Source organism: Meriones unguiculatus, chromosome 9 (genome assembly GCF_030254825.1).
Source record: "Meriones unguiculatus strain TT.TT164.6M chromosome 9, Bangor_MerUng_6.1, whole genome shotgun sequence".
NCBI lineage: Eukaryota > Metazoa > Chordata > Mammalia > Rodentia > Muridae > Meriones > Meriones unguiculatus.
Genome location: NC_083357.1, coordinates 110,190,720 through 110,217,865, shown reverse-complemented (window position 1 = coordinate 110,217,865; position 27,146 = coordinate 110,190,720).

The window sequence follows — 27,146 nt, the reverse complement described above, 5'->3', positions numbered from 1 at the left end:
CCCTAAATGAAATGCAAGCTAAACCAAACAATTTGACTCACAAACTATCTAAAATCCTAATTTATTTTCATTCATGCTTAGTGAACTTGAATTCTTAATGACTGAAATAAATCCATATGATGAATTAATGGCCACATTTCTAATTAACTGGATAAATGACTTTAAGAACTATTATTTCAGTTTTTGTTACTAAAGACCTGGAGTTGTCATGGAATTAAACTATCAACCTTGTAATAAACGATTGAGCATCAGATTTCAAAGAGGGAAAAGTTAATGATTTACAGAAAAATAGAAGAAATTATGTGTTGTTCTATAAATAACTATGAATTGAATAAGCACAAGTATAATTCAGAATTTGCAAGCATTAGAATTGAAACACGAAGATTAAAACATTTATTTTAAATACAATAGGAAATTAATAATATACATTTAAAACACTTGAAGCTCGCAAATGAAAGAAAATTCACATAGGTTTTGAAGAATGTACAAGACTGAACAGTTAGAATCTAGTGATTCTGAAAAATTCAAAAGTTGTAGATCCACAATTAAATTATGCTGGACTATCTTTAGTTTCCTTTTCTAAAAATTTTACTTTTTATATTTTTTAAGTAACTAATTAAGTTGTTAACTTTACATCCCGAATGTAGCCCCTCCCTCCTCTCTCCAGGCACCACCCTCCCTCCTTCTTCCCCATTCTTCTTCCTCTCTTCCTCAGAAAAGGTGAGACACCACCCACCCATCAACCCACATCAGAACTGAGGGCTTCCTCTTCCCCTGTGGCCTGGTGAGAGGTATCCACCAGAGGGAAGAGATCAAGTAGCAGGCAACACATTCCATATAAGAGGCAGCCCTTCCTCCCCTTACTAGGAAACCCACACGAAGCCTGAGCTGACATTCACTACATCTGTGTAGAGGGCTTAGCTTAGGTTCAGTCCATGCATGGTCCTTGGTTGTTAGTCATTCACAGAACAAATCCATACGTAACTCACTGTCCTTCTTACTCCGGGTCAGACTTTTGAAATATATTTTGAATAGAAGACTCCTCTATACAAACACTTATGGATGTCATATAAAATCTATATAAAAGTTGTATTTCCTTTCTGTAGCTTACTTACTTCTTATTCCTATGAATATATGGACAATATACTCACTTATATATTCCGTTTGTTCAATTACTAATGAAAGAGTCTGTAACTTCTTCAATGATGGAGAATGTTACTAGGGAGAACTGATTTTGTGTTCATATAATATAGGTCCTCTATTTGGCTGAAAAATAAGCTCTTACCTTCTTTGAGGGTAAGAATTGTCTTTTGCATCAACAATATTGGTGAGTCAACTGTTGAATAAAATTGGTCATTTATTAAATTTTTTCACATAAATGTTCTTAGCTAGTCCCATAAACTGGCAGCCAGGAATACATTTCCAAAGCCAAATCTTATAAGAAAACACTAATTTAATAAAAATTAAAATAAAAATATTTTAAAAAAATAATTGTGTTGGTATTTTGATGGGAACTGCATTGAATCTGTAGATTGCTTTTGGTAAGATGGCCATTTTTGCTATATTAATCTTGCCAAGCCATGAGCATGGGAGATCTTTCTCTCTTCTGATATCTTCTTCTAATTCTTTCTTCAGAGACTTGAAATTATTTTTTCATACAAGTATTTGACTTGCTTGGTTAGTTTTACATCAAGGTACTTTATGTTCTTTGTGGCTATTGTGAAAGGTATTGTTTCCCTAATTTCTTTCTGGGCCCTTTTGTCTTTTGTATACAGTAGGGCTACTGATTTTTTTTTTTTTTAGTTAATTTTGTATCCAGCCACTTTATTGAAAGTGTTTTTCAGCTGTAGGAGTTCCCTGGTAGAATTTTTGGGGTCACTCAGGTATACTATCATATCATCTGCAAATAGTGATACTTTGACTTCTTCCTTTCCAATTTGTATCCCCTTGAACTCCTTTAATTGTCTTATTGCTCTAGCTAGGACATCAACAACTATGCTGAAGAGATATGGAGAGAGTGGGCATCCTTGCCTTGTCCCTGATTTCAGTGGGATTGATTTAAGTTTTTCTCCATTTAGTTTGATGTTGGCTATAGGCTTGCTGTATATTGCCTTTATTATATTTAGGTTGGTGCCTTGTATCCCTGATCTCTCCAAGACTTTAAGCATGAATGGATGTTGGATTTTGTCAAATGCTTTTTCAGCATCTAAGGAGATGATCATGTGGTTTTTCTCCATCTCTAGTAGTCTGTTGGTTATGCTTACCTCTGTAGTTCCTGTTTTCTTTCCTAGGTTCTCCCTCTCCATGATTTCCTTCATTTGTATTTTTTTTAATTTTTTCAATTCTATCTTCATATCTTGGACTGTTTTGTTGATTTTCTTCACCTGTCTGACTGTATTTCCCCTTCAATTCCTTCACCTGTTTGAACATTCCTCTGTTTCTTTTATTTCTTTCAGTGATTTAATCATTTTCTCTCTGAAAGCCACAAACTGTTTGGTTGCATCTTCCTGTATTTCTTTATGGATGGCCATAATCTGTTTTACTTTATCTTCCTCTAATTCTTTATACATTTTATTTGGCTCCTCTATTAACCTCTTCATAAGCATAGATGTAAGATCATCTTGAATTTCACTTATGTTAGAATGTCCAAGGCTACTTTCCCCTGGATAACTGGGTTCTGGTGACACCATACTGCTTTGCCTTTAGTTCGTTGTGCTTTTTCGCTAGCCTCTACCCATCTGGCTGTCTGAAGGAGATCTCCTCAGCTTTTTGGGTATGGTCAACTGAATGGTGGTGCTTCTTAGGAATTGTCACAGTTTACCTCAGACATATGAATCTGTGTGGTAACTGTGGTGTTCAGGAAGGCTCTCCTCTCATCAGGAGAAGTCCTGGAGATGGCTGTCCTGCTGCTGGGTTTCTTGCTCTGAATTTAATGAGCTGCTATTGCTACTATTAAGGTATATTTGTTGGGTGCAGCTCTCTTAATAACCAAGGAGTCCCGCAGATTTTTCAGTTTAGCTAGGGATAACTGGTCACACTTTGTAGCAGTGAGGGCTTTTCCAAAAGCTCTCAAGCCTTTGTAGGTCTGAGGTTGCAGCTGTGTGCCCCAGTGCCCTAGCAGTAATCAATGGCTGGTGATCAGGGAACTCATGCCTGCTGCAGATGTGACGCTTAAAGTCTTCTGGAGCTGGGGTCTTGAGCATTGGACCTGATGTTTTCCTCGATGTGGGGTTTCCTCCGTCAGGGACATCCAGACTGTGCTTTGGGGACTGCAATTTTGTCCAGGATGGTGAGTAGAACATGGAGGCACAGGTGCGTGGCTCTGCCTTGCTGTTGATTGAGTGCCTGGGCGTCTGCTGAAACACAGTAACTTTTCCTGAGAACTTTTTTTGGGGAGAGGCATGTTGGCTGAGTGCTCTGAGGTCAGACCTGCTGTTCACCTTACTGTGGGTTTTCACCCGAAAGAGAAACTCAGTCTCTGGTGCTCTGGGGCCCACTGTTAGATCTGTGGCAGCAAGTCAGTGGTGCAGACAGGACTCTGCGCTGGCACCTTGGTCCCAGGCTCTGGGCTGGTTGCTGGGTGCCCGCTGGAACCCTAGTCTTTTCCAGGGATTGTCTGGGTGACCTAAGGTCGGTCCTAATGTTTGCCTGCACCGTGGGGTTATCTCTCAACTGGAAATGTCAGTTTCTGGTGTTGTGGGGCTCACAGTTCAGTCTGGGACAGTGATCAGAGCATGCTGCGTGAGGCTCTGGGCTGGTGACCAAGCGCCTGGTGGAACTGGACCTCTTCTGCCATTTAGCTGGGTGAGTTGAAGGCCCAGAGTTCTGTCTGCTGGTCACTGTGCAGATCTTGCTGTGCTGGTGGTCAAAAAGAGTGTCCTCCAAGTGCCACCATCTTCAATATTCTTCTTCAACTTCTTTCTTCAGAGACTTGAAGTTTTTTTCAAAGAGGTCTTTCACTTGCTTGTTTAGAGTCACACTAAGGTACTTTATGATATTCATGGCTATTGCAAAGGGAGTTAATTTTTTTTTACTATTTATTTATTTTTTTATTAATTACACTTTATTCACTTTGTGTCCCCCCATAAACCCTCCCTCCTCCCCTCCCGGTCCCACCTCCTTTCCTCTTCTTTGTGCATGCCCCTCCCCAAGTCCACTGATCAGGGAGGTCTTCCTCTCCTTCCTTCTGATCTTAGTCTATCAGATCACATCAGGAGTGGCTGCATTGTAATCTTCTGTGGCCTGGTAAGGCTGCTCTCCCCTCAGGGGGAGGTGGGAGTTAATTTTTTAAAAAACAATTATTTTAACAATATGTTGCCATCAATATACATACTTTATAAGTTGAAGCATATGAAGACTAAAAATATAAGGATAGAAAGTGTTATTCTAAGCAAATAATTTCAGAAAATAAATCTTTTCTCCGACAAAGATGACTGCATGACAAAATCAGTCAGTAAAGACAAAGAAAGTCTTTGCATGTTGAAAAAAGAAAATATCCTCCAAGAAAACAAAGAAATGCAAATAAACATAGAACAAACATCAAAACAACCTATTTTATTACAAAATCACTACTAGTCATTAAGGTTCTGGTAGATTACAACATAATAATAGTGCTGATCTCAATCACATTATCTTCTCAATGGGGGCCTAATATAGACTTTAACAACAACAAAAACAGACATGAATTACACTGTAAATTTTCTAATGACTGTAGAAACATTTCCGGTTCAACAAGTGAAGACATACTCTTAAATTTCAGGTGGAATTTTTCTAAAGTATATCCCACAGGGACACAATGTAAATCATTTTAAATATAAGATCATTGAAATAATTTCTTGATTCTTATGATCATAGTACAAATAACTTGGAAATCAGAATAGCATGAAACTACTGAAAATGCCCAATGCATAGAGACCAAATAGTTCTGATTTAAATAACAGAGAGTCCTTGAAAACACTCAGAGAGGAATTACAAAATTCTCAGCACCAATCAAAAATGAACAAAAAATATCAAAAAACTTTTAGAAATATCAAAGATTATTTTTTTCCCTTTTTTCTTAAATTTTTCATCAATTACACTTTATTCATTCTGCATCCCCCCATAAGCCCCTCCCTCCCCTCCCAATCCCACCCTCCCTCCTCCCTCTGCTTGCATGCCACTCCCCAAGTTCACTAATAGGGGAGGTTCTCCTCTCCTTTCTGATCTTAGTCTGTCAGTTCACATCAAAAGTGGCTGTATTGTCCTCTACTGTGGCCTGGTAACCTTAAATGACTTTCAAAATTGGAGGAAAACATGGAGTTAGTCAATTGGCATGGAGCACATCTCGCCCCTGGGGGCAATTGTCTCCTGAACCTACTCAGACCTCGGACACCACCACTGCTAGTTCTAGAACTGACGCAGGATGTTCCAACGAGGGGCTAAGGCTTCTCATAATATTTGCTATAAGCCCACACCTGTTTGTCTATATCCCCCATTTTTATTCATTATTAGCCAGATAGAGCCAAGTAATTGTGGTAATGATACTTGCTTTTTTGCCCAATGCTGGAATGCTAGTAAATTTAGGTATGCCCTGGTTACTCGCATGCCTCACTGGGTGCCTGTGCCCATTGATGCCCCTCACGCTATGACTCTCTTCAGACAGAAAAGGGATCTTGGTACTACAGCCACCATTGTTACTACCATCTCATTGACGGCTGTTGGAGCTACCACCAGGGCATTAGCCATGAGTCATACTGGGCAGACTGCTCAGACCCTGAATAATCATTTAGCCAATGTAGCTCATGCCTTAGTTGTACATAAAGGAATTAATGCTCAACTAAAAGGAAGCTTGAGGGTGTTCAATCAGAGGATTGACCTCGTGCAGGAGCAAATTGATACCCTATGGCAAATCGCTCAACCTGGCTGTCAATGAAAGTATGCTGGACTTTGTGTCACTAGCATACAACATGAGAATTTTTCCTGTGCTGCAAATCTGTCTAAACAATTGTCGAGCTATATTTTAGGTAATTGGACTGGAGAATTCGATACTACGATGGAGCAGCTGAGAGTGGCCATTGTCACAGTAAATTCTACCGGAGTGGACGCAGGACTAGCCACAGGATTATCAACATGGATTGCTGCAGCCATGAATCATCTGAAGGAATGGGCGGGCATGGGAATGTTAGCAGGCCTTCTGGTGTTGGTCTCCTTGGTTTGCCTGTGGTATATATGCAAGATTAGAGTCTCACAACAGTGTGATGCAGCCATGATCATTCAGGCCTTTACAGCCATTGAAGCAGGACATTCTCCCCAAGCATGGTTGGATACCATAAAAAGCTAAAATGATACGCTCAGGATGCGAGGCTAAGCACTGCACTCAGGGTCAGCCGCTTTGGACCCAGAGAAGAGCATGTCTGATTGCATGCGGGTTGATGCCCCAGGCCCCGCCTCTGAGAAAAAGGTATCGGATGGGTCTGATGCTCTTTGGGTGGATGACACCTAAATGAACATCTGTACAAAGTCCCAATTTATTTCTAATATCAGAGATCAGACCTCTACTCTTGCCTGATGCGTCTAAAACAAAAAGGGGGAACTGTAGAGAGCTGCGGAATGCTATGCCTTAAAGATGGAGCTGGTTTCCGCCTTCCACCTTCCCGATGGTGAGTGCTCTCTGTCACGAACAATTCCACATTTGGCTAAGGCCGAGGATCTGGCTTGCTTCCATGTATGTGGACCTATCTGCATTGCCCCCGTGGCACGCCTGGGTTGGCTACCCAGAGGCTATTTAAGCTGTGGGCTGGCTTTCCCCGGGGTCCGAGGATTGTTCAATGTTCCTGAATAAACTGCATTGAAAAAAAAAAAAAAAAAAAAAAACAGCATCAATAAAACTGGGAAAAATCTTAAAAAAAAAAGAAATATCAAAGATGTTTTAACATTAAAAAAATAAATCCATATATGATACGTTCTGTGGAGACGGGAACATGATCACATTGGCTGTGTCATGCCTACAAAACAGCAAGATATGACCCTTCTCCCAGTTTTTGACTGTGACAGTCTTTCTGTATTGTTTGCTGAGCCTTAATAAAGGTTATATGATTCTGTTGCTCTCCTTGTGGTGTTCCTGTCCTCTCCAGATCTTACTATTTCCTACTTCTTCCTTAAGATTCCCTGCACTTTGCCCATCAGTTGGCCTTAAGTCTCAGTGTCTGCTTTGATAGTCTGTAGGGCAGAGCCCTTCAGAGGCCCTCTGTGACATGGGTCTCCCCAAGGACTCATATTCCAACCAAGGAACATGCATGGAGATAACCCAGAACCCCTGCACAGATGTAGTCCATGACAGCGTAGTATCCAAGTGGGTTACATAGTAATGGGAACAGGGACTGCCTCTGACATAATCTGATAGGCCTGTTCTTTGATCACCTCCCCCTGAGGGGAGAGCAGCCTTACCAGGCCACAGAAGAAGACAATGCAGCCATTCCTGATGGGATCTGATAGACTAAGATCAGAAGGAAGGAGAGGAGGACCTCCCCTGTCAGTGGACTTGGGAGGGGCAAGCGAGAAGAAGGGGAAGGGAGGGTGGGGCTGGGAGGGGAGAAGAGATGGGCTTATGGGGGGATACAAAGTGAATAAACTGTAATTAATAAAAAATAAAAAAAGATTAAAAAAATAAAAATAAAGGTGATATGAATGTCCCATTCAAGGCTGGGCACTCCACCAGCAGTTATTCTCAGTATCTTGGGTTGCTCTTGGTCTCTGTATTGCTCATTTTTTATTACAAACATGTTTCTATATTAAGACTGCAAACAGCACATGCCTTTGGGCACTAGCATAAATAAGGCAGATTGATGTTGTGTCAGTATAGCTAAAAACAATAGTTCTTTCCTGATAATCCTTCTTAGTTGTGGATTTTAAGCCAGCTTTACCTTACCATGCATGGGGCCCCTTTATTTGATAGAACACAAAACAAGTCTGAGAATTTTGTTGCCTCCACACCCTTAATAGATATGGGAAGATTCATCTTGCCTGTGGACAGCACTATTCGTTTGACAGTATTTTTTTTTTAATTTTTATTTTTTTTTATATTAAGTACAGTTTATTCACTTTGCCTGGCCTGTTAATAAAGTATAGGAAGCAAGTTGAGTATTGGGATGAATTATTGCATAAGTCCCTGATGAATTAGTTTTCCTTCCATCATGGATCATTTCTTGAACCATAGGCTACAATAACCTCTTTCTCCATTATTTAAGGCTTCAGAGTACTTTTAAAGGTTTTGAAATCACGATATTTTGTTATTTATTCTTTGTTATTATGTGGTTATATACCGGTCCAACTTTGAAAGATAGATTCACAATGTTCTGGAAAACAAACAAACAAAACAAAACAAAAAAAAATCCTTCTGAGTTGGCAAGGGACTGATATTGTGGTCTTTGCTCTAGTTTCACTAAAACCAAGATGCCATTCAGATTTTTCCTACTAAATAGTATTTAACCAGAGACTATCTCTTCTGGGCACTCTGCTTTCAATGTTCTCCCAAGAGCATGATAGATGAGGCCATCACAAATGAGACTATCAACCCCAAGAATCTTTCTGAGACAGGCTAATTTATGATATTCTGCTCCTTTTGCCATTTTCTGCATACCTGTAAGTACCTTCATCTACCTCTTCATGTACTCAGTTATGTGTAATATCTGGTCTACAGTTCTGTCACATTGAACCTGTCTTCTCTTATATGCCTAGTATCATGTATATTGTCATGGATTTTTGTCCACGCCAGAATTTACAATACTATAATACTAGAAAGAACCTGCATTTATCTTGAAATATTACCTGTTTGAGTCCTTCAGGAAACATTTTTCTAGTTATATGCTCAAAGCACAATCAAATTTGAAAGAGAGAGAGGTAGCTCATCTTAGTAATCAGTCTATTTCATTTTTGATTGTGTGTGTATGTCTGAATAATTTCCAGTGCTCATATAGAGGCCAGAACATAATTTATAGCTGGTTTTCTTCTCTTCTGCTGAATCTGGAGATCAAACTCCTGCCACTAGGCTTGACAGTAATGCCTTTATCCAGTAAACCACCTTGCCTGTGTAAGAGTATCTAAAATTAGATCTCATGTCAAATTATGTAAAATAGAGAATCTAAACACCTGATATTTAGGATATAATACTTGCTATTCTCATTTACACAGGATTAATTCAGATTACCTGTGCTAGAATTCATTATGAGATGCGCATTTGTCAGAAAAATCATTTTTATGACTACGGTTTTATTTTTTGTTTCATATTATTTCTTTCTCTTTCTGTTCATCTCCCTTTCTCTCTCCCTCTCTTTCTTGTTTTATTTAATCACTCTACAGCCTGATCCCAGCTTCCTCCTTCCTCAACTCCCAGTCCCACCCTCTTGCCCCTCCTCCATAGATGCTCTATGTGCTTTATTATCACACCTACCACATGATTTTAATTTCTACTTAATATTAAAATAGTTTGAATGAATACTAGTTCCCTTCAGATAATTTAAGAAGACTATTCTCTGTGTATTATTTGACTAAGGTGAAAACTAATATTGCATCATATTAATTTCTTAGAGTAGTAACTATGTATTTATGATTACAGTAAAAACATTTATTCATGACAAGTTTATTCACATTAGGTATTTAAAACATCTATATATTATGTAGCCACAAATTTAAATAATTTATAAAATGCTTATTCTACAAATGAATAAATAAATAAACAAATAAATAAATAAAAGCTTATCATAACTAGAGACCAACATTTTAGCAGTGCATTATTCTTACTAGTGCAGGCTGACCTAATCTTTTCAGACTGGGTTTGCTAGGCATAAGGTCACTTATAATGTTCTTCACTGAGTATCCAAAGGACAATTTTCTGAAATTCTCCCATATGTTTTAGTCTTTCTAACATTAGTGACCCTTTGCAAGATGACTCTTTCCGTCTACATGTGAAAAGTGCTGCATTTCCTTTAGCAATTTAAATTGCTTTTAGCAGGTCAGGTCATTTCATTTAATAGTTCCACATTACTTTATTCAGCTTTCAACTCTTAGAAACACACAAAAATGTTACACTCCAATTCTCCTTTTCAATGGAACTTAATATTATATTTGTATGGTTAAAATTACTTCTGGCATACATTCGTTTTTCTGTCTTCTTTAAATGTTCCAAACACTTGATTTAAATTAAATCTTGGATGAAAGTTTAGAAATCCAGGTTTTAAATATGTTTGATGGATAAGTCTTTGTTCTTTTCCTGTGTGTTTTACTACCACAAAGAATGTTAGGTTATTAAATTATTGCTATATTTAAGTGGCATATGTTAAAGTAGAGTCGAGAGAGATTATTTTAAATAATTTATAAAGTTTAAAAAGTTACTTTCTCTTCTACGAATATCACTTCCTGAGTTCCTATTTCTTAGATATGTATAGGAACATACGTTGAGTGTCCATCAATTCTAGAAGTGTTTATGCATTGTCTTTGAGAATTAGCTAAGGCCTAATATAAATTCAGACTTCCAGAACCATTAATATCAGCCCTTCTTATATTAAATATTTCAAAATCTTTCAGTGCATTACAGTAGGATTGCTGTCTAATTCTTATCTCTTATCTCCAACTCATGAACTGAGCCAAAAAGGGTTGTCAATGTTCTAAAACAGGGATCCCAAATTCTGTCCGTTCCATGGAACAGAGGAAGAGTTGATTGTCGACTGAAATGGCAGGCAGCCAAAAGATCAAAAATCAGGACGGGATGAGGAAGTGACGTTGGGAGTATATGGGACTAGGCACTTTTTTTTAAACATCTCCCTCCCACCCCCATCCTCTAATTCTAATCACACATAATTGTACCCAAGCAAGTATTTTTCTTACCATCATTATTCTCACTAGAAAGGAAGTGTGTTTTAGGAAGACACTATCCATCTTTCTCTATCTGCCTATTTTTGTTGTTGTTGCTAATTTATTCTTAGATGTACCTCAGATTGTATTACTTTGAGAAACAATCATGTATAATAATGATCACAAATCACTGTTCATAATTTTATACAAGTATATGTGGCATTTTGGGAATCTACAAATTTGAAGTTTCTTTATATTCTTTACATAATTTATTAAAATGTGTCTCTAGTTCACATGAAAGATTTACCAAATTTCTTTTCACTATGATTATCATTCAAGGGTTCATTTTAAAAGATTTAAGTACACAGACAAACAGGAAAAAAAATCCTACATGTGTTTTATTACTGTATTTTTATAGGCACCCCACCATCAATGTCTCCTACCAGAGAGGTATAGCTGATGAAATGATGAGTCCATACCAAGACACACCAGAATTCACCAAAGTTTAAAGATGAAATTGTGGCAAACTCTTGATACTATGCTCAGGTATGCAATTACATAATAACATGTATCCACAATAAAAGTTTCAGTTAACATAGTTTCACTGACATAACTTGCTATGTCTGCCCTATTGCCCCATCCTCTCACCACACAAGTTTTGGAAAACTATGGCCACTTAATGGTTACATTTGTTCCTTAAATTGTATTTATCTGACTATGGTCTAGGAAATACATTGACTACAACCAGACCTTTATCTTTCCCTCAGCTCCTCCAAATCCAAACCACATCTCTGCAGCTCTGCGGCAGACCACTTGCTGAAGACTCCCCTTCACTGCGGCCCCATCACCACTGGGCCATGCAGGAATAACCCTCCGGCATTCTCTCCCAGTTCAACTCTCTAATGTCAGCAAGCACTCTCTGCAAAGCTACAGGCCACTCTGTTAAGGGAAGCAGGTATGCTAACAACAGAGGTCACTTCTTTTTAAAACTTTTTTCTTTATTATTATTTATTACAATTTATATTCATTTTATATCTTGGCTGTAGTCATCTCCCTCATCTGCTGGTCCAAACCCCACCCCCAAGTTCTTGTCCCTTAGTCCACTGATAGGGGAGGTCCTCCTCCCCAACTATATGACCTAGCCTATGAGGTTCCAACTAGGCCACAAAAAAAGAGGATCTAGACAGTCCAGATACCACTTCTTCCTCAGCTTCTCCAAACTCAATTCCTCAGTCTAATCGCTACCTCTGCAGCAGATCACCCACAAACCCCACCCCAGTGTTTTTATCCCCAATTCCAGTGGATCCCACAGATATCACCCTTCTAAATTCTTCATCCCCCAACTAACAAGATTGCTTTTTTCTCAGCCCCTAGCACCAGGGGATGCTCCCTGGATACTCACAACCTATTCTGGCCAGAGAAACAGTTGGTTAACTTCACACTGTTCTTGGCCTCTTCTTCTATTCCTCCACGTCCAATTTTACAAGGCTCATCCCTACATCTGCAAAAGAACCTTACCTAATTTCTAGTGGATCCTACAGACCTTCCCCTTCTAAACTCCCTCCCTCCATTGCTTTGCTCCATCCCCCAAATCAAGAACCCTGCTGAAGAGGAAGCTGAAGATACAGAGGGGATAGAGAAGACCAAGATAACAAGACCCTCTAAAGCAATGTGAGCAAAACCTATTTGGCAGCATGCAGAGGGTCTACAAGTGTCTGCATCAAGTTCTCTGTATTTATATGATGGCTTCACATTTAGTGTTTCTATGAAAGTTTTGCATGTGTGAATGGGTGGGTCTATGATTTCTGTGCTTTTCTGGGCTCCTCTGTTGATTGATCTTCTTCAAATTCAATATGATAAATTTTTTATATTTTTGAATTTTATTTAAAAAAATGAATGAATGGAAACTTAGCCACCAGGAAAAGGTAAATAACTGAAGTGACATTTATACTTGCTGGGAGAGGGAAACTCAGTTTTCCCCAGTGGAATGACACTGAGTGTATAAACCACTCCAGGCAGTCCTCATCCTCATGTTCAGGATTAGCTAAGAGACTTATTGTTGTATTTGGTTTTTTATTTGTTTGTTTGTTTGTTTTGTGTGTGTGTGTGTGTGTGTGTGTGAGAGAGAGAGAGAGAGAGAGAGAGAGAGAGAGAGAGAGAGAGAGAGAGATAACTTAGAGTTTGATGGTAGTGGGAGAAGAGAATATAGAAGAACTTGGGGAAAGGGAGGAATATGATCAACATATATTTAATTTTAAAACTGTTTTAAATAATAAAATTTTAAAATCCAATTACCTGTCTTAAAGAATAGCATTAGTAAGACTGCAAGGGCTAAAATTTAAAGAGAAGTATTTCACAGTGCTACATTTTTACCAAGGCCCAGCCATTAAAATATGAATTCACAGCATCAGTGGGTAGTGGTACAGGATCTGGACAAGATTAGTACTTACTTTGGAGATACCTCTCACTGCCTACTTGCTCCTGATAGTTTCTGGGAGAAGGTGTATCTAGCTACTCATATCATATATAGCTATATTAACATTGATGACCTCACCATACTCCAAGGATGAATCTAATCCAACGATTATCTCTATTTAGCCAGCCATCTATCTATCCATCTATCCATCCATCTATCTATCTATCTATCTATCTATCTATCTATCTATCTATCTATCTATCTGACCCTGGTGGCTCACAAACCATAACCACAGTTATGAATCTAGAATTTGGTAAGAAAAGAAGGTATGTGTTGGTCAAAAACAGTATAAGATAAATATACTAAATTCTGTACAAATTCAGAAGCTAAACAAGGACTATGGGTAAAAGGCTCAATCCTCTTTCAGAAAGGCAAATAGGACAGATATCAGAAGAGGGAGAAAACAGGAAACAGGACAGAAGCCTACCACAGAGGGCCTCTGAAAGACTCTACCCTGCAGGGTATCAAAACAGATGCTGAGACTCATAGCCAAACTTTGGGCAGAGTGCAGGGAATCTTATGAAAGGAGGGGGAGATAGAAAGACCTGGAGGAGACAGGAGCTCCACAAGGAGAGCAACAAATCCAAAAAGTCTAGACACAGGGCTGTTTTCTAAGACTGATACTCCAACCAAGGTTCATTGATGGAGATAACCTAGAACCCCTGCACAGATGTAGCCCATGGGAACAGTGTCCAAGTGGGTACCTTAGTATGGGGAACAGGGACTGTCTCTGACATGAACTGATTGGCCTGCTCTTTGATGCTCTCCCCCTCAGGGGAAGGAGTTGTGTGCAGCCTTACCAGGCCACAAAGGATGACAGTGCAGCCACTATTGGTGAGACATGATAGATTATGATCAAAGGGAAGAGGAGGAGGACCTCCCCTATCAGTGGACTGAGGGAGAGACATGGGTGGAGAAGAGGAAGGGAGGGGGAATTAGGAGGGGAAGAGAGAGGGAGATACAGGTGAGATAGAAAGTGAATAAACTGTAATTAATAAAAATAAAATTAAGTTAAAAAAACAGGTGAGTGTTGATATGGGTTAGATGTAAATAACACAGGGCCGTGGGAAAGAAAATCAGAATGTTTGATATACATGGAAAATGGCTAAAGAGCATGATGGCTTGAATAGGTATGCCCCCCGCAACTCATGTATCTGAGTGCTTGGCCAGTAAGTAGGGCATTTGGAGGTGTGGCCTTGTTGAGGTAAGTATGGTCTTATTGGAGGAAATCTGTCACAGTGGGGATAGGCTTTAGCGTCTCCTTGTGCAAGCTATGTCAAGTGCAGCACACAGTCCCTGTCTCCTGCCTGAGGATCAAGATGTAGAACTCTCCGCTCCTTCTCCAGGACCAGGTCTGCCTGCACACTGCCATGCTTCCCACACTGATGAAGATGGACTAAATAGATTATGGCTTCCAGTTTAGCATTTTTAATAGGGATTTCTGAGTGCACAAATGAGTAGGTCTTTATTTCTTCTGCATTATCGTGGGCCTTTTTTCATTCTCTTTGGTTTTTTTTTTTTTTTGTTTTTGTTTTTGTTTTTGTTTTTTTTTTTGCAATTTCATGTTTCTGTATGTGTTAGTTTTTGTTTTGTCTTATGGTATATTATATATGATGTCTACATTATATTATTATATACCATTAACCCTTAGTAGCTTGTTTTTTATTCTTTTTTAAAATAATTTTTATTTTTTTAATATTAATCACCGGTTATTCACTTTGTATCCCAGATGTAGCCCCTCCTTCATTCCCTCCCAGTCCCACCTTCCCTCTCTCATCTCCTCCCTGCCCCTTTCCAAGTTCACTGATAGGGGTGGTCTTCCTCCCCTTCCATCTGACCCTAGCTTAGCAGGTATCTTCAGGACTGGCTGCAATGTCTTCCTCTGTGGCCTAGGAAGGCTGTTCCTCCTCAGGGGGCGGGGTATGTCAAAGAGCCAGGCATTGAGTTCATGTCAGAAATAATCCCTGTTCCCCTTACTGGACACCCACTTGGATACTGAGTTACCATGGGCTACATCTGAGAAGGGGTTCTAGGAAACAAGGAAATCATGAAACTTGCAGGCAAATGGTGGGATCTAGAATAGATCATCCTGAGTGAGGTATCCCAGAAGCAGAAAGACACACATGGTATATACTCACTTATGAGTGGGCACTAGACCTATAAAATAGGATAAACATACCAAAATCTGTACACCTAAAGAAGATAAACAAGAAAGAGGACCCAGGGTAAGATAATCAATCCTCACTTTGAAAGACAAATGGAATGGTCATTGGAAGTAGAAGAAAACAAGTAACAGAACAGGAGACTACCACAGAGGGCCTCTGAAAGACTCTACCTAGCAGTGTATCAAAGCAGATACTGAGACTCATAACCAAACCTTTGGCAGAGTCCAGGGAATCATATCAAAGAAGGGAGAGTTTGTATGACCTGGAGGGAAAAGGCGCACAAGGACCATATATATCAGGGTACAGGGGTCTTTCATGAGACTGTTTCTCCAATATTTTAAAAATATTTATTTATTTATTATTTATTACAATTTATTCACTTTGTGTCCTGGCTGTAGCCCCCATCTTCACTCCTCCCAGTCCCACACTCCCTAACTCTCTTCCCCCATGCCCCTCCACTAGTCCACTTGATAGGGTAGGTCCTCCTCTCCTATTATCTGACCCTAGCTTATCTGGTTTCATGAAGGCTGAATGCATGCTCTTCCTCTTGGCCTGGCAAAGCTGCCCTCATCCACCTAGGAGGAGGTGATCAAACAGCCAGCCACTGAGTTCATGTCAGAGACAGCCTCTCCTCCCCTTACTAGCGAACACGCTTTTTGACTGAGCTGCCATGCTCACATCTGAGCAGGGACCTAGATCCTCTCCATGCATGGTCCTTGTTTGAATTTTAATGAGAGAAGAAAAGAGAGTATGTCTAAATCTTAGAGGACGTGGGGAGGAAGAAGGTGGAAAAGAGACAGGGGAGATACTCAGGACATACCATATGAAGAAAAAACTATCCATACTCAATATAAGAAAAAATACAAAATCTTAAAATTCATGGACACACTGTATATTCCTACACACATTTTAAAATCTATTAGCTGTTTTTAAACATCAATTAAATATTGGGTATTGCTATAGTATAGTATAGCCCCTCCCTCCTCCCCTCCCGATCCTACCCTCCCTCCCCTTTCTGCATGCATGCCACTCCCCAAGTCCCCTGATAGGGGAGGTTCTCCTCTCCTTTCTGATCTTAGTCTATCAGTTCACATCAAAAGTGGCTGCATTGTTCTCTACTGTGGCCGAGTATGGCTGCTCCCCCCTCAGGGGGAGGTGATCAAAGAGCAGGCCAATCAGATTATGTCAGAGGCAGTCCCTCTTCCCATTACTATGTAACCCACTTGGACACTGAACCACCATGGGCTACATCTGTGCAGGGGTTCTAGGTTATCTCCATGAATAAATAGTCCTTGGTTGGAGTATGAGTCTCTGGGAAGTTCCCTGTGTTCAAATTTTCTTGTTCTGTTGCTCTCCTTGTGGAGACCCTGTCCTCTCCAGCTCTTACTATTTCCCACTTCTTATATAAAATTCCATTCACTCTGCCCAACAGTTGCCCATCAGGCTCAGCATCTGCTTTGATAGTCTGTAGGGCAGAGGCTTTCAGAGGTTCTCTGTGGTAGGTTCCTAGTTTGTTTCCTGTTTTCTTCTTCTGGCTTTCAGAAGCCCTCTGTAGAAGGTGGCAAAGAGGATGGACATCAGAAGAAGAAGAAAACAGGAAACAACGTACCGCATGGGTTTTATTAGTGCTCTGTAGTAGAATTTTAAATCAGGGATGATGATACTTCTGGAAGTTATTTTACTGTACAAGACTGTTTATCCTGGTATTTTGTTTTTGTTTTTCCATATGAAGTTGAATATTGTATTCTTGATATCTATAAATATTTGTGTCAAAATTTTTTTATGGGGATTGTATTGAATTGGTGTCCACTGAGAAGTTAGGTATAATTCTAATAAGTCTGCTTTTATATGTTAATTGCTTTTACCCTTTGCAACTTTTAGTACTCTTTCATTGTTCTGTACATTTAGTGTTTCGATTATATGTGGTGGGAGGAACTTTCTTTCCTTGTCCCATTTATTTGGTATTCTGTAAATTCCTTTTTTTTTTTTTTTTTGGAATTTCCTACAGGCTATAAAAATTTTCTTCTATGATTTGTTTGAATATATTTTATGGGCCTTTGAACTGGGAATCTGTTCCTTCTGTTCCTTTGTCTAATCCTATTATTTTTAGATTTGGCCTTTTTATAATGTCCCAGATTTTCTGGATGTTTTATACCTGGAACTTCTTAGTTTTAACATTTTCTTTGACTGATGTATTTATTTCTTCTATATTTTCTTCAATGGGATTCTGTCTTCCATCTCTTATATTATTTTGGTGATGCTTGCATCTGTAGCTACTGTTTATTTACCTAGACCTTTTTTCCCAGAATTTCTTTAGTTTATGTTGTCTTTATTGCTTCTATTTAAATTTTCAGGTCATTAACAATTTTCTGGTTCCTTGTTTTGTTTGGTCTTTGGCTTTTTCTAAAAAAAAAATATTCATTTTTCTAATTGTTTGTGTTTTCCTGAATATTTAAGGGGTTTATTAATTTCTTCTTCAAGGACTTCAATCATCTTCATGAATTCGGTGTTAAGGTCTTTTTTCTTGTGCTTTTGTTGCATTAGAATTTTCAGGAGTTGATGTTATGGTACCTGTGTTTTGTTGGTAACATGTTTTCTTAGTTGTTGTTTGTGTTCTTTAGCTAACATCTGGCTTTTAGGGTAATTATAGGTGTAGGTAGTGATTTTTCTTTTTTGTTGTTGTTGTTGGATGGGTGTTTTGTTTCTTGGTTTCTGTTTATTCTCTTGTCTCCTGGTCGATATGGCCTGGGCTTCTCCCAGTCTTTGTGGTCTCTGGTAGAGGGAGGATACTATGCACGAGTTGGAAGCTGGGGCAATAGAGCAAGCATACTAGGAGAGTCAGAACTGGAGAGATGGCAACAGTGAGATAGTAGAAGAGTAGTGGAGTTTGATGGGAAGGCAGCCTACGCGGACTGTTCCCAGTCCGCATGGTCTCTGGTGGAGCTTAATCATGTAAGTTTTAATATTTCCTTTATTCCTAAAGCTTTATGAAACGTACAGTTGCTTGTTTGGATTGGTTTGTTGTTTAGCTTCTAATAACTATTAGAAATTCAGCATAACTTCACAATTAAATAAATATATTTTCAGACACTTCCCATTCTCAAGCAATCTTTCCAACACAGAGATTGTAAAAAAACTAAAAATACAGAGTTAAAATGAATAAATATGTGGTTAGGAATTATGCTGTTCTAGTAAACTAGTAGTATGTTTTCCTCCAACAGCAGTGATTTCACCAGCTTCAATGGTTGTCTTGTTGAACAGGCCTTAATCCAATTAGAGAGCTAGTGGCTACCACCAAAGTAAACATGCTAATACTGCATTATTAGAAATATCGTGTTGTGCTGGTGTTCAACCTCATCATCACAAATAATGGTAAGCCATCATCAAAAAAAAATTTTTTTTCTTGCAACAGAGTAAGACCATTACAGAAAACCACAACCAGTCAAACTACAGAGAATTGTCACTAAGGTCCACATTGATACATCTAGAGAACAACCTCTGAACCTAATGATCAGAAATCATAGTGGATAAGGAGGTGGAGAAACTGTAAGACCCAGAGGAATAAGAATTTTTCTGAGAGACTTCATATCTTAGAGTTGTTGAAGAAAATATTATTCAAATGGCCTACCAAGTTTTTACTTTATACTATAGTGCATGGTATCTCAGTGTCCAAATGGGTTCTCTAATAAGGGGAATAGGGACTATTTCTGACATGAACTTAACAGCTAGGTCTTCGACCCCTGAACACCCGAGGAAGGAGCAGCCTTGACAGGCCACAGAAGAGGACATTGCAGCCATTCCTGAAGAAACTTGATAAGCTAGGGTCAGATGGAAAGAGAGGAGGACCTACCCCATCAGTGGACTTGGAAAAGGGCAGGGAGGAGATGAGGGAGGGAGGGTGAGATTGGGAGGGAATGAGGGAGGGGGCTATGGCTAGAATAAATAAAATAAAATAACAAAGCAAATAACCTGTGCTTAATATAAAAAATAAATAAATTAAAAAAGAAACCTCATTTTAAAAAAAGAGTAAAAGAAAGTACTAATGAAGACTCAAGATCCCTCCTCTACATGCGCACGTACTCATGTGTACATAGACATATGTACATGAGTACACAGCTATACATATACCACTCATACATACACACATACAAACGTACACACATATCCACAAAGTTCCTGACAGAAAAAACACAACATAAAAGAAAGGTAGAACAAAATTTACCAGTTATGTTTTCTTGATTCTTTTAACACATATGTGATTTATATTTATTTCTTTATTAGTGGGATAGAAATAAGTTTCCTATATTGATTATATGTTTTTTTTCATTCTCAAAATAATGTTGTCTCAAAAACGTTTCATATACGATACTTTTTACTTTAAGAGTTTATCCCTCAGAATATTGATTTTAATTTTTTTATTTATTATTTATTACAATTTATTCACTTTGTATCCCAGCTGTGACTCCCTCTCTCATCTCCTCCCAATCCCACCCTCCCTCTTCTCCCACTATTCCCTTTTCCTAGTCCACTGACAGCGGAGGTCCTCTTCCCCATCTACTGACCCTAGGCTATCAGGTTTCGTCAGGACTAGCTGAATCATCTTGCTCTGTGGCCTGACAAGGCTTCACCCCCCCGTTCCCCAGGGGGAGATGATCAAAGAGCCTTCTGCTGAGTTCATATCAGAGATAGATTCTGTTCCCTTTACTAGGGACACCACTTGGAGACTGAGTTTATGGGCTACATATGAGCTGCGGTTTTAAGTCCTCTCCATGCATGGCCAATGATTGGTATATCAGTCTCTGCAGGCACCCAGGGGCACAGTATTTTTGGTTCTGTTGGTCTCCTTTTGGAGCTCCTGTCCCCTCCAGGTCTTTCTGTCTTCCCTTTCTTTCATAAAATTCTATGTACTCTGCCCAAAGTTTGGCATGAGTCTCAGCCTCTGCTTGCATACCTCCATCAGTGGAGTCTTTCAGAGGCCCTCTGTGGTCAGTTCCTCTCCTTTCCTAAAGAAACTAAACAACAAGGAAGACCCTAAAGAAGTTGCATTATATTGATTTTTATGTACATGCTGCTTAATTAGGAAAAATGAACTTTAATAATCAATATAAATAAATGATGAAGATGAGAATAATAAAAAACAGTTTTTATTTATATTGTAATGTATTTTCAACTTTTATTGAAAATATTCATATAGATCCAGTGTCTTTTATTTAAAATTGTTGCAAGATAGATGTCTTCAAACCATGGTTGATCTATCTTAAATTGTTAATTGCTTTAAGTATTTATATATGCGTTTATTTAGTTTGTATGTGTATCTGTGTGATTTTTCATATACCAGAACATGTGTGTTGGTTAAAGGACTACTTGCAGGATCTTGTTCTCCTCTTCCAGAAACTAGGCACCAAGAACTGAACTCAGGTCTTCAGATTTGAACAGAATCCTTTTCATACTAAGCTATCTTGCTTGCCCCTTGATCACTTCTTATTTTATTTTGAGATATGAATATCATTGAAACTTTACTAGCATTTTGTTCCATTAAAATTTAACTATACATATGTATATAGCATAAGTTGGTATCAAACATTATACTAGAGACAATTTTAAAACTCTAGTCCATCATTTGCTCTTTTAAGGTGTGTATCAATATTAAATTGGATATATTTACTTTGTAAAAAATGAATATTTAATTTAAAAAATTTGTCTAATTGTTACCTTACATCATTATCACTTATGAGATAAGATAATAAGATGCATTCAGCCCATTTCAAACTTTATTACATGGTTAACTGCAGTCAATATATTGACTAGGCATCTATTTTTCTAATCATTTCTCAGCAGCATTATATGCCATTTTTAATTTTTTTTAATTATCATTATTACAATTTATTCACTTTGTATATGTCATATTCATGCATAATGTCCATTAACCTTCCCATGTGTGAAGCCACCTGTGGCTTAGATCTTTCTCCATTGCCAGACACATAGGCATAATTTGAGTTTTCATACTGGCAACTGTAAAAGTAAGTCATTCTGGAATAGACATGAGGATGACTTTGTCCTGTTAAGTTTTCCTCATTTAGTTGTGTACCCAGGAATTGGATTGCTGAATCACATATAAGCTTTTTTATTAATTTTTTGACAAACACCATATGTTTTCTTTAGCAGTTGTAATAATATGTTTTTACTAACAGTTTGTACATTACTCTGTTTTCCATATCCTCCATGGAAATTGCAATCATTTGTATTTTTTTTTTCATATTGGCCATTTCTATTAAGCAGGAATGTGATGTTTTATTATGATTTAGATTTTCATTTTATTAAAAATCATTAATGTTAACATAATTTCATGTGTTTGCTTATCATTCGTTACTGCTTTTTGAGAAATCAGAGGACATATTTTTTATCTGTTGGCCTAATGGGTTGATTGAGATTTATCAAAATGATGAATGAATATTTTTCCAACCTCTGTGTAATTTTTCACATCATTTCCTACCGATTGTGAATCATTTTGACTAGGTACTTGGTCTGAGTTGCTCTGTTTGATTTTCGTATTATGGTGATTACACACAAAATATCATTTTTCTGAGTTCTGTTATAAAAACTTCTCAAATATTTTCCTCAGGTAACTTGATTGTCCTAGGCTTTCTATGGCATCTGTAACACGTTTTGTGTGTGTGTGTGTGTGATCTAAGGGTGTAGTTTTATTTTTTTTTTTTCTGTTGTGTTGGAAATTCCATTTTCCTGGTAACATATACTGAAGAATCTGTCTGTCCTTCCCTATTTGACAATCATGTCAGGTGTGGTAAAAAGAAAAAGAAAAAATAAGCCAGGCATGGTGGCACACATCTGTAACCCCAGCACTCAGGGAAGCAGAGTCAGGTGGATCTTTGTGAATTCAAGGCCAGCCTAGTCTACAAAGCGAGTCCAGGACAGCCCAAGGCTACACAGAAAAACACTGTCTCAAAAATAATTTTTAAAAAAGTGAAAAAATAAAATGTCCTTATCAAGGAATATATTTTTTTTTCCTGATCCACTGTACCATTGTTCTATGGTATAAATCATATAGGAGGAATAATATTATGTCATTACAGCATTGATTTTCACGTTGACCACTATTTTATATAGCAGTTGACTATTTGTGTGTCTATCTTTGAGAAATCATTAAAGAAAGAAGTTTTTCTCTGATGTAAGTATCACCAATTTACATTTTAAAAAATATCTGTGAAGGCTATCCTTGGTAATTTGCTAAGGATGACATGAAATATACAAAGTGCTTTATTTAAAAATATTTAGGCTTTTTACTTAATTTATTTTGCTTATTTTAATTTTTGTCTGAATATTTTGCCTGCATTCTGTGTGTGTTTGTGTGTGTGTGTGTGTGTGTGTGTGTGTGCGTGCGCATCATATGTGTGCCTAGTGCTCAAGGGCAGAAGTGGGAACCAGATCTCCAGATTCATTTGTGTTCACTTCAGTTTTTCAATATTTTGTGGCCATTTCTTTCACTAAATTTTACAATTTTCATTGACAATTGCAAGGAAACTGCTTTTATTATTTTATTTTTAGCCTATTAAAGACTGTACTGGTACTGAAAATATTTAGTATTATATAACGAATGTGAAAATTTTTAGGATACCTTTATAACTACATCAAGCAATATTTTAAAAAGACACACATGGGGAAAAAAAAGAAGAAATGAGGTGACGTTAGTAGATCTTCCTATCTTCTGGTGAATTTTCGTGTTCACAACCATTCCTGAGTCTTTGAATTCACAATCAATAAGGAACATCCTTGTTCACCTCAACAGCAGCTTGTGTTCCATCTCACACGACAGGATGTTCAATTTGCTAAGTATTTTTAAAGATTTTGATCACCTTCCCCTGAGGGTGGGGAGCAGCCTTACCAGGCCACAGAGTAAGACAATGCAGCCACTCCTGATAGGCTTGGGTCAGAGGAAAGGGGAGGAGACCTCCCCCATCAGTAGACTTTGGGAGGGGCATGGGTGGAGAAAGGGGAGGGAGGGTGGGAATAGATGGGGAGGCAGGAGGGAGCTACAGGGGGCATACAAAGTGAATAAACAGTAATTAATTAAAATAAAAATAAAATAAATGCTAAAAATTTCTTGATGCACAGCAAAAAAAAGACACACATGATTACAGAAAAGCATAATGAGCATTTGAAAATTAAATAAAAAATTAAATTAAATTAAATGTATAAAAGCTCATTGTTATATTTTTAGATCCATTATAATTATACCTTAAGAAACTGCCTCTAATTCTGATGTGATGTAATGTTGAAAATGACATCTGAAGCTACAGGGGATTATGATAACATTCTTTCCTTTCTTACATACATCAAGTAAAATTACAAATTGCACACACCTCTTTATAGAAGATATATGTAGTTGTAATCAAATTTAATATATTTAAATGAACAGTAGTAGTGGAAAACAATTTTGAGTCTCTGCTTTATTTCTATTTTGCTTTTGGAAAATGGAGTTGGTTTCTTGAAATGTTTTTTTTTTTTTTTTCAATGCAGTTTATTCAGGAACCTTGAACAATCCTCGGACCCTGGGGAAAGCCAGCCCACAGCTTAAATAGCCTCTGGGTAGCCAACCCAGGCGTGCCACGTGGGCAATGCAGATAGGTCCACATACATGGAAGCAAGCCAGATCCTCAGCCTTAGCCAAATGTGGAGCTGTCTGTGACAGAGAGCACTCACCATCGGGAAGGTGGAAGTCAGAAACCAGCTCCATCTTTAAGGTGCGGCATTACGCAGCTCTCTACAGTTCCCCCATGTGATTTTGTTACATATATGTGACTAAAATGTTTTGCGTTATTCAGTTTTATTTTGAATATAGTAAATATGTATGTTAATGATCAGCATATCATAGCATTGTTAAATTGTCTGTAATGTTTTTGAAGTTTACAAGGCCTTTATTAAAGCAAATGTCTGAATACATTCATATATGTATGTTTGTGTGTTTATGTGTCTCTGTGTGTGACTGTGTGTTTGCCTGTGTTTGTATGTATGTCTGCATGTCGGTGTGTTTTAGACTGGAGTCTCAGTTCTTTCCAGGATTAGATATGTCAACGATCATATTCTTGTTAAAATGATACTAGATTCTTGTAATGATAGCACATGATAAATCATATTTTCTTAAGTAATTTCATGTTAATGCCTCTTAGATGAAGAATACATTTCTAAATATGCAGAAATATATACTTCAAATTTAATACATTGTAGTGTTTAGTTCATATACTCAATATATATATATTTATGTTTTTGAAAATTGTATTTGCGTAATAAATAAATAATAATAAAATAAATAAATAATAATGAAATAGAATGGATCATCCATAAAAAGAATATGTAAAGTTTCTGAAAGTGCACTCTTTATGGTGCTGGTTGTGTTGAAACTGGCTACACAGAAAACACAAACCTGTCTTGAGATTTCAGGATTTTTTTAACGCATAAACTTGAATTTAAATCATGCAAATGATTTTTCAGTTTTAAAAATAAACACAAATCAAGGAAAAAAATAAGTTTAAGGTACACATTTAGGTAAATTTGCCTCTCAGTTAAGTCACAGAGAAACTATATTTTCAGGTAATAGTGCCAACTTGCAGACACATCCTATTCCCCAATATAAACAATTGTAAAATGTTGAATCTTACCAAAAACCTTTAGTTTAGTTATAAGTTTGAAAGTATTTATAATCTTACAATTAAAAAAGGAATTGCATTAAAGCTGTGAATAGCTGAACCACTTTGGAAATGATAAATGATAACGACAAATGTAGACGTTGAGAAAACATCTTACACTCTGAAGTTTGAAAACAAACCGTTCAGATTACATCAAGAATGACACTGTCTCCCAGGAAGGAGAGAGAAACTCACGAGTCTCCTGCTCCGCAGCTCCTTCACACTCCGGCTCTGTACAAGGTGACAGCTCCCTAATTAGGGCCCAGTTTGAGGGCCCAGGGGTGATTTCCTGCAGAATTGGTCCAGTCCCTTGTAGTCTTTCTATTCCTCTGTCTAAATCATCTCTCCTTTACTAACAAGGCATTTTCTTGCTCAGCATGCATCTTCTTCTCTGTCTTATCTGCAGCTTGTGATGGGTACAAAGACCTCTAAAAAAATTTTGGACATTTTTTCCGCACAATTTAATATAATTTCTTTAAAAGTCTGGCAGCCTTCTATATCCAATTACAATGTAATCCACAAGACAAAATCAAGCACAATTGATTTTTTTAAAAGCTCTTTTATACCTTAGAACCCTGTAAAAATCTATGAGGACTTGACCTGTTTAGGACTCTCAGAAGGTTTATTGCTTGAAAGAGCTGGTCTATGAGTCCTCACATTTACAATCACATCACTGGGATGGTTTAGGAGAGACTTGCTTAGATTTCCAGGTTCAACAGTTTTTGAACTATTCTCAGCTTCTTTGCCTTAAGGCTAAACATTTATGTTCTGATTACATTATCTGTCTAAGTGTTATTTACTTTTTGCCTAGACTACTCTGAACTATGTTTTCCCAAAATGATGCTTAATAGTTGAATATTGCCCTACAATCTCGTTATAAGTTAGAGATGAAGCACCTCTCAGAACTTCTAATATGTTGAAGAGGTTGTTTCCAGTTGGTAGCACTATTTGGGGGCAGTTCAGGACACTTTTGAGTTCTAGCCGAAGGATACAGGTCTCTGTATACTATACCTGGTCTCTGCCTGTGTTCTCCTCTCCTTGCAACCAAAAAGTGCAGTCTCCTTTAATCTAACTCCTACCACCTAACTACGCTGCCTAAGCATCGCCCTGTACCTAGAATACAGACAGCCATAATCATTGCATGAACTTTCTGGAACCTACTCCTTAAAGTGTTCTTTCAGATACTTGTGTCACAACCACACAAATGGAACTCAGTTGTCTTTTTGGAAGGGTCCAGTAACATACCTGATACTTGTCTTCTGTATTCTTTCATTAATCGCCTTCACTGTTAAAAAAAAAAAAATCTCTTATTTCATGTCTCTTTTCCAACTATTAGTACTTTTCGTACTGGGGTTCAAGTACTTACCAACAGTATCCAATGTCCCCTCTGAAATATGCCTACTCTCATTCCAACCTCTGCTCCTTGTGATATATGGACTTGCTTTGGAGAGTAATAATTTCTGGTGCCTATTGTTACAAAGGAAGCACTCTTAATTTTGGAGTTCAAAACAACAGTTCTATTTTGCTCATAAATTTTACCAGAAACTCCAGAAAATTTTATTGAGTGCCTTAACTTCAATACAGTTATTATCAGTGTCACATGTGTTACTGAATACCTTATACTAGTTCTGGAGAACGCCCATATCTAATTAGCAACAGCAAGGACCCAAAGCAATGAATACTTAGGGGTTTTTTTATTATGAAGATTATAAGTACAAAATTAATGTTTCATCACAGTCACAGAACATTGAAACATTCTATAAAATGTTGCTGGTTTAGCACAAAAGTATTTGTTAAATTTATTAGATTACAAATGTGAAAATTAAGTAATGTATATTTCAGTAACTACCATAAAAATTGAATAAGACTATAAATTAATAACTGATGGTATATAATCTAGAATAATCTAATACCATGTTTTTACATATGGTTATTTAAATGAATACAATTTCTCAATTAATTTCCATATTTATTATG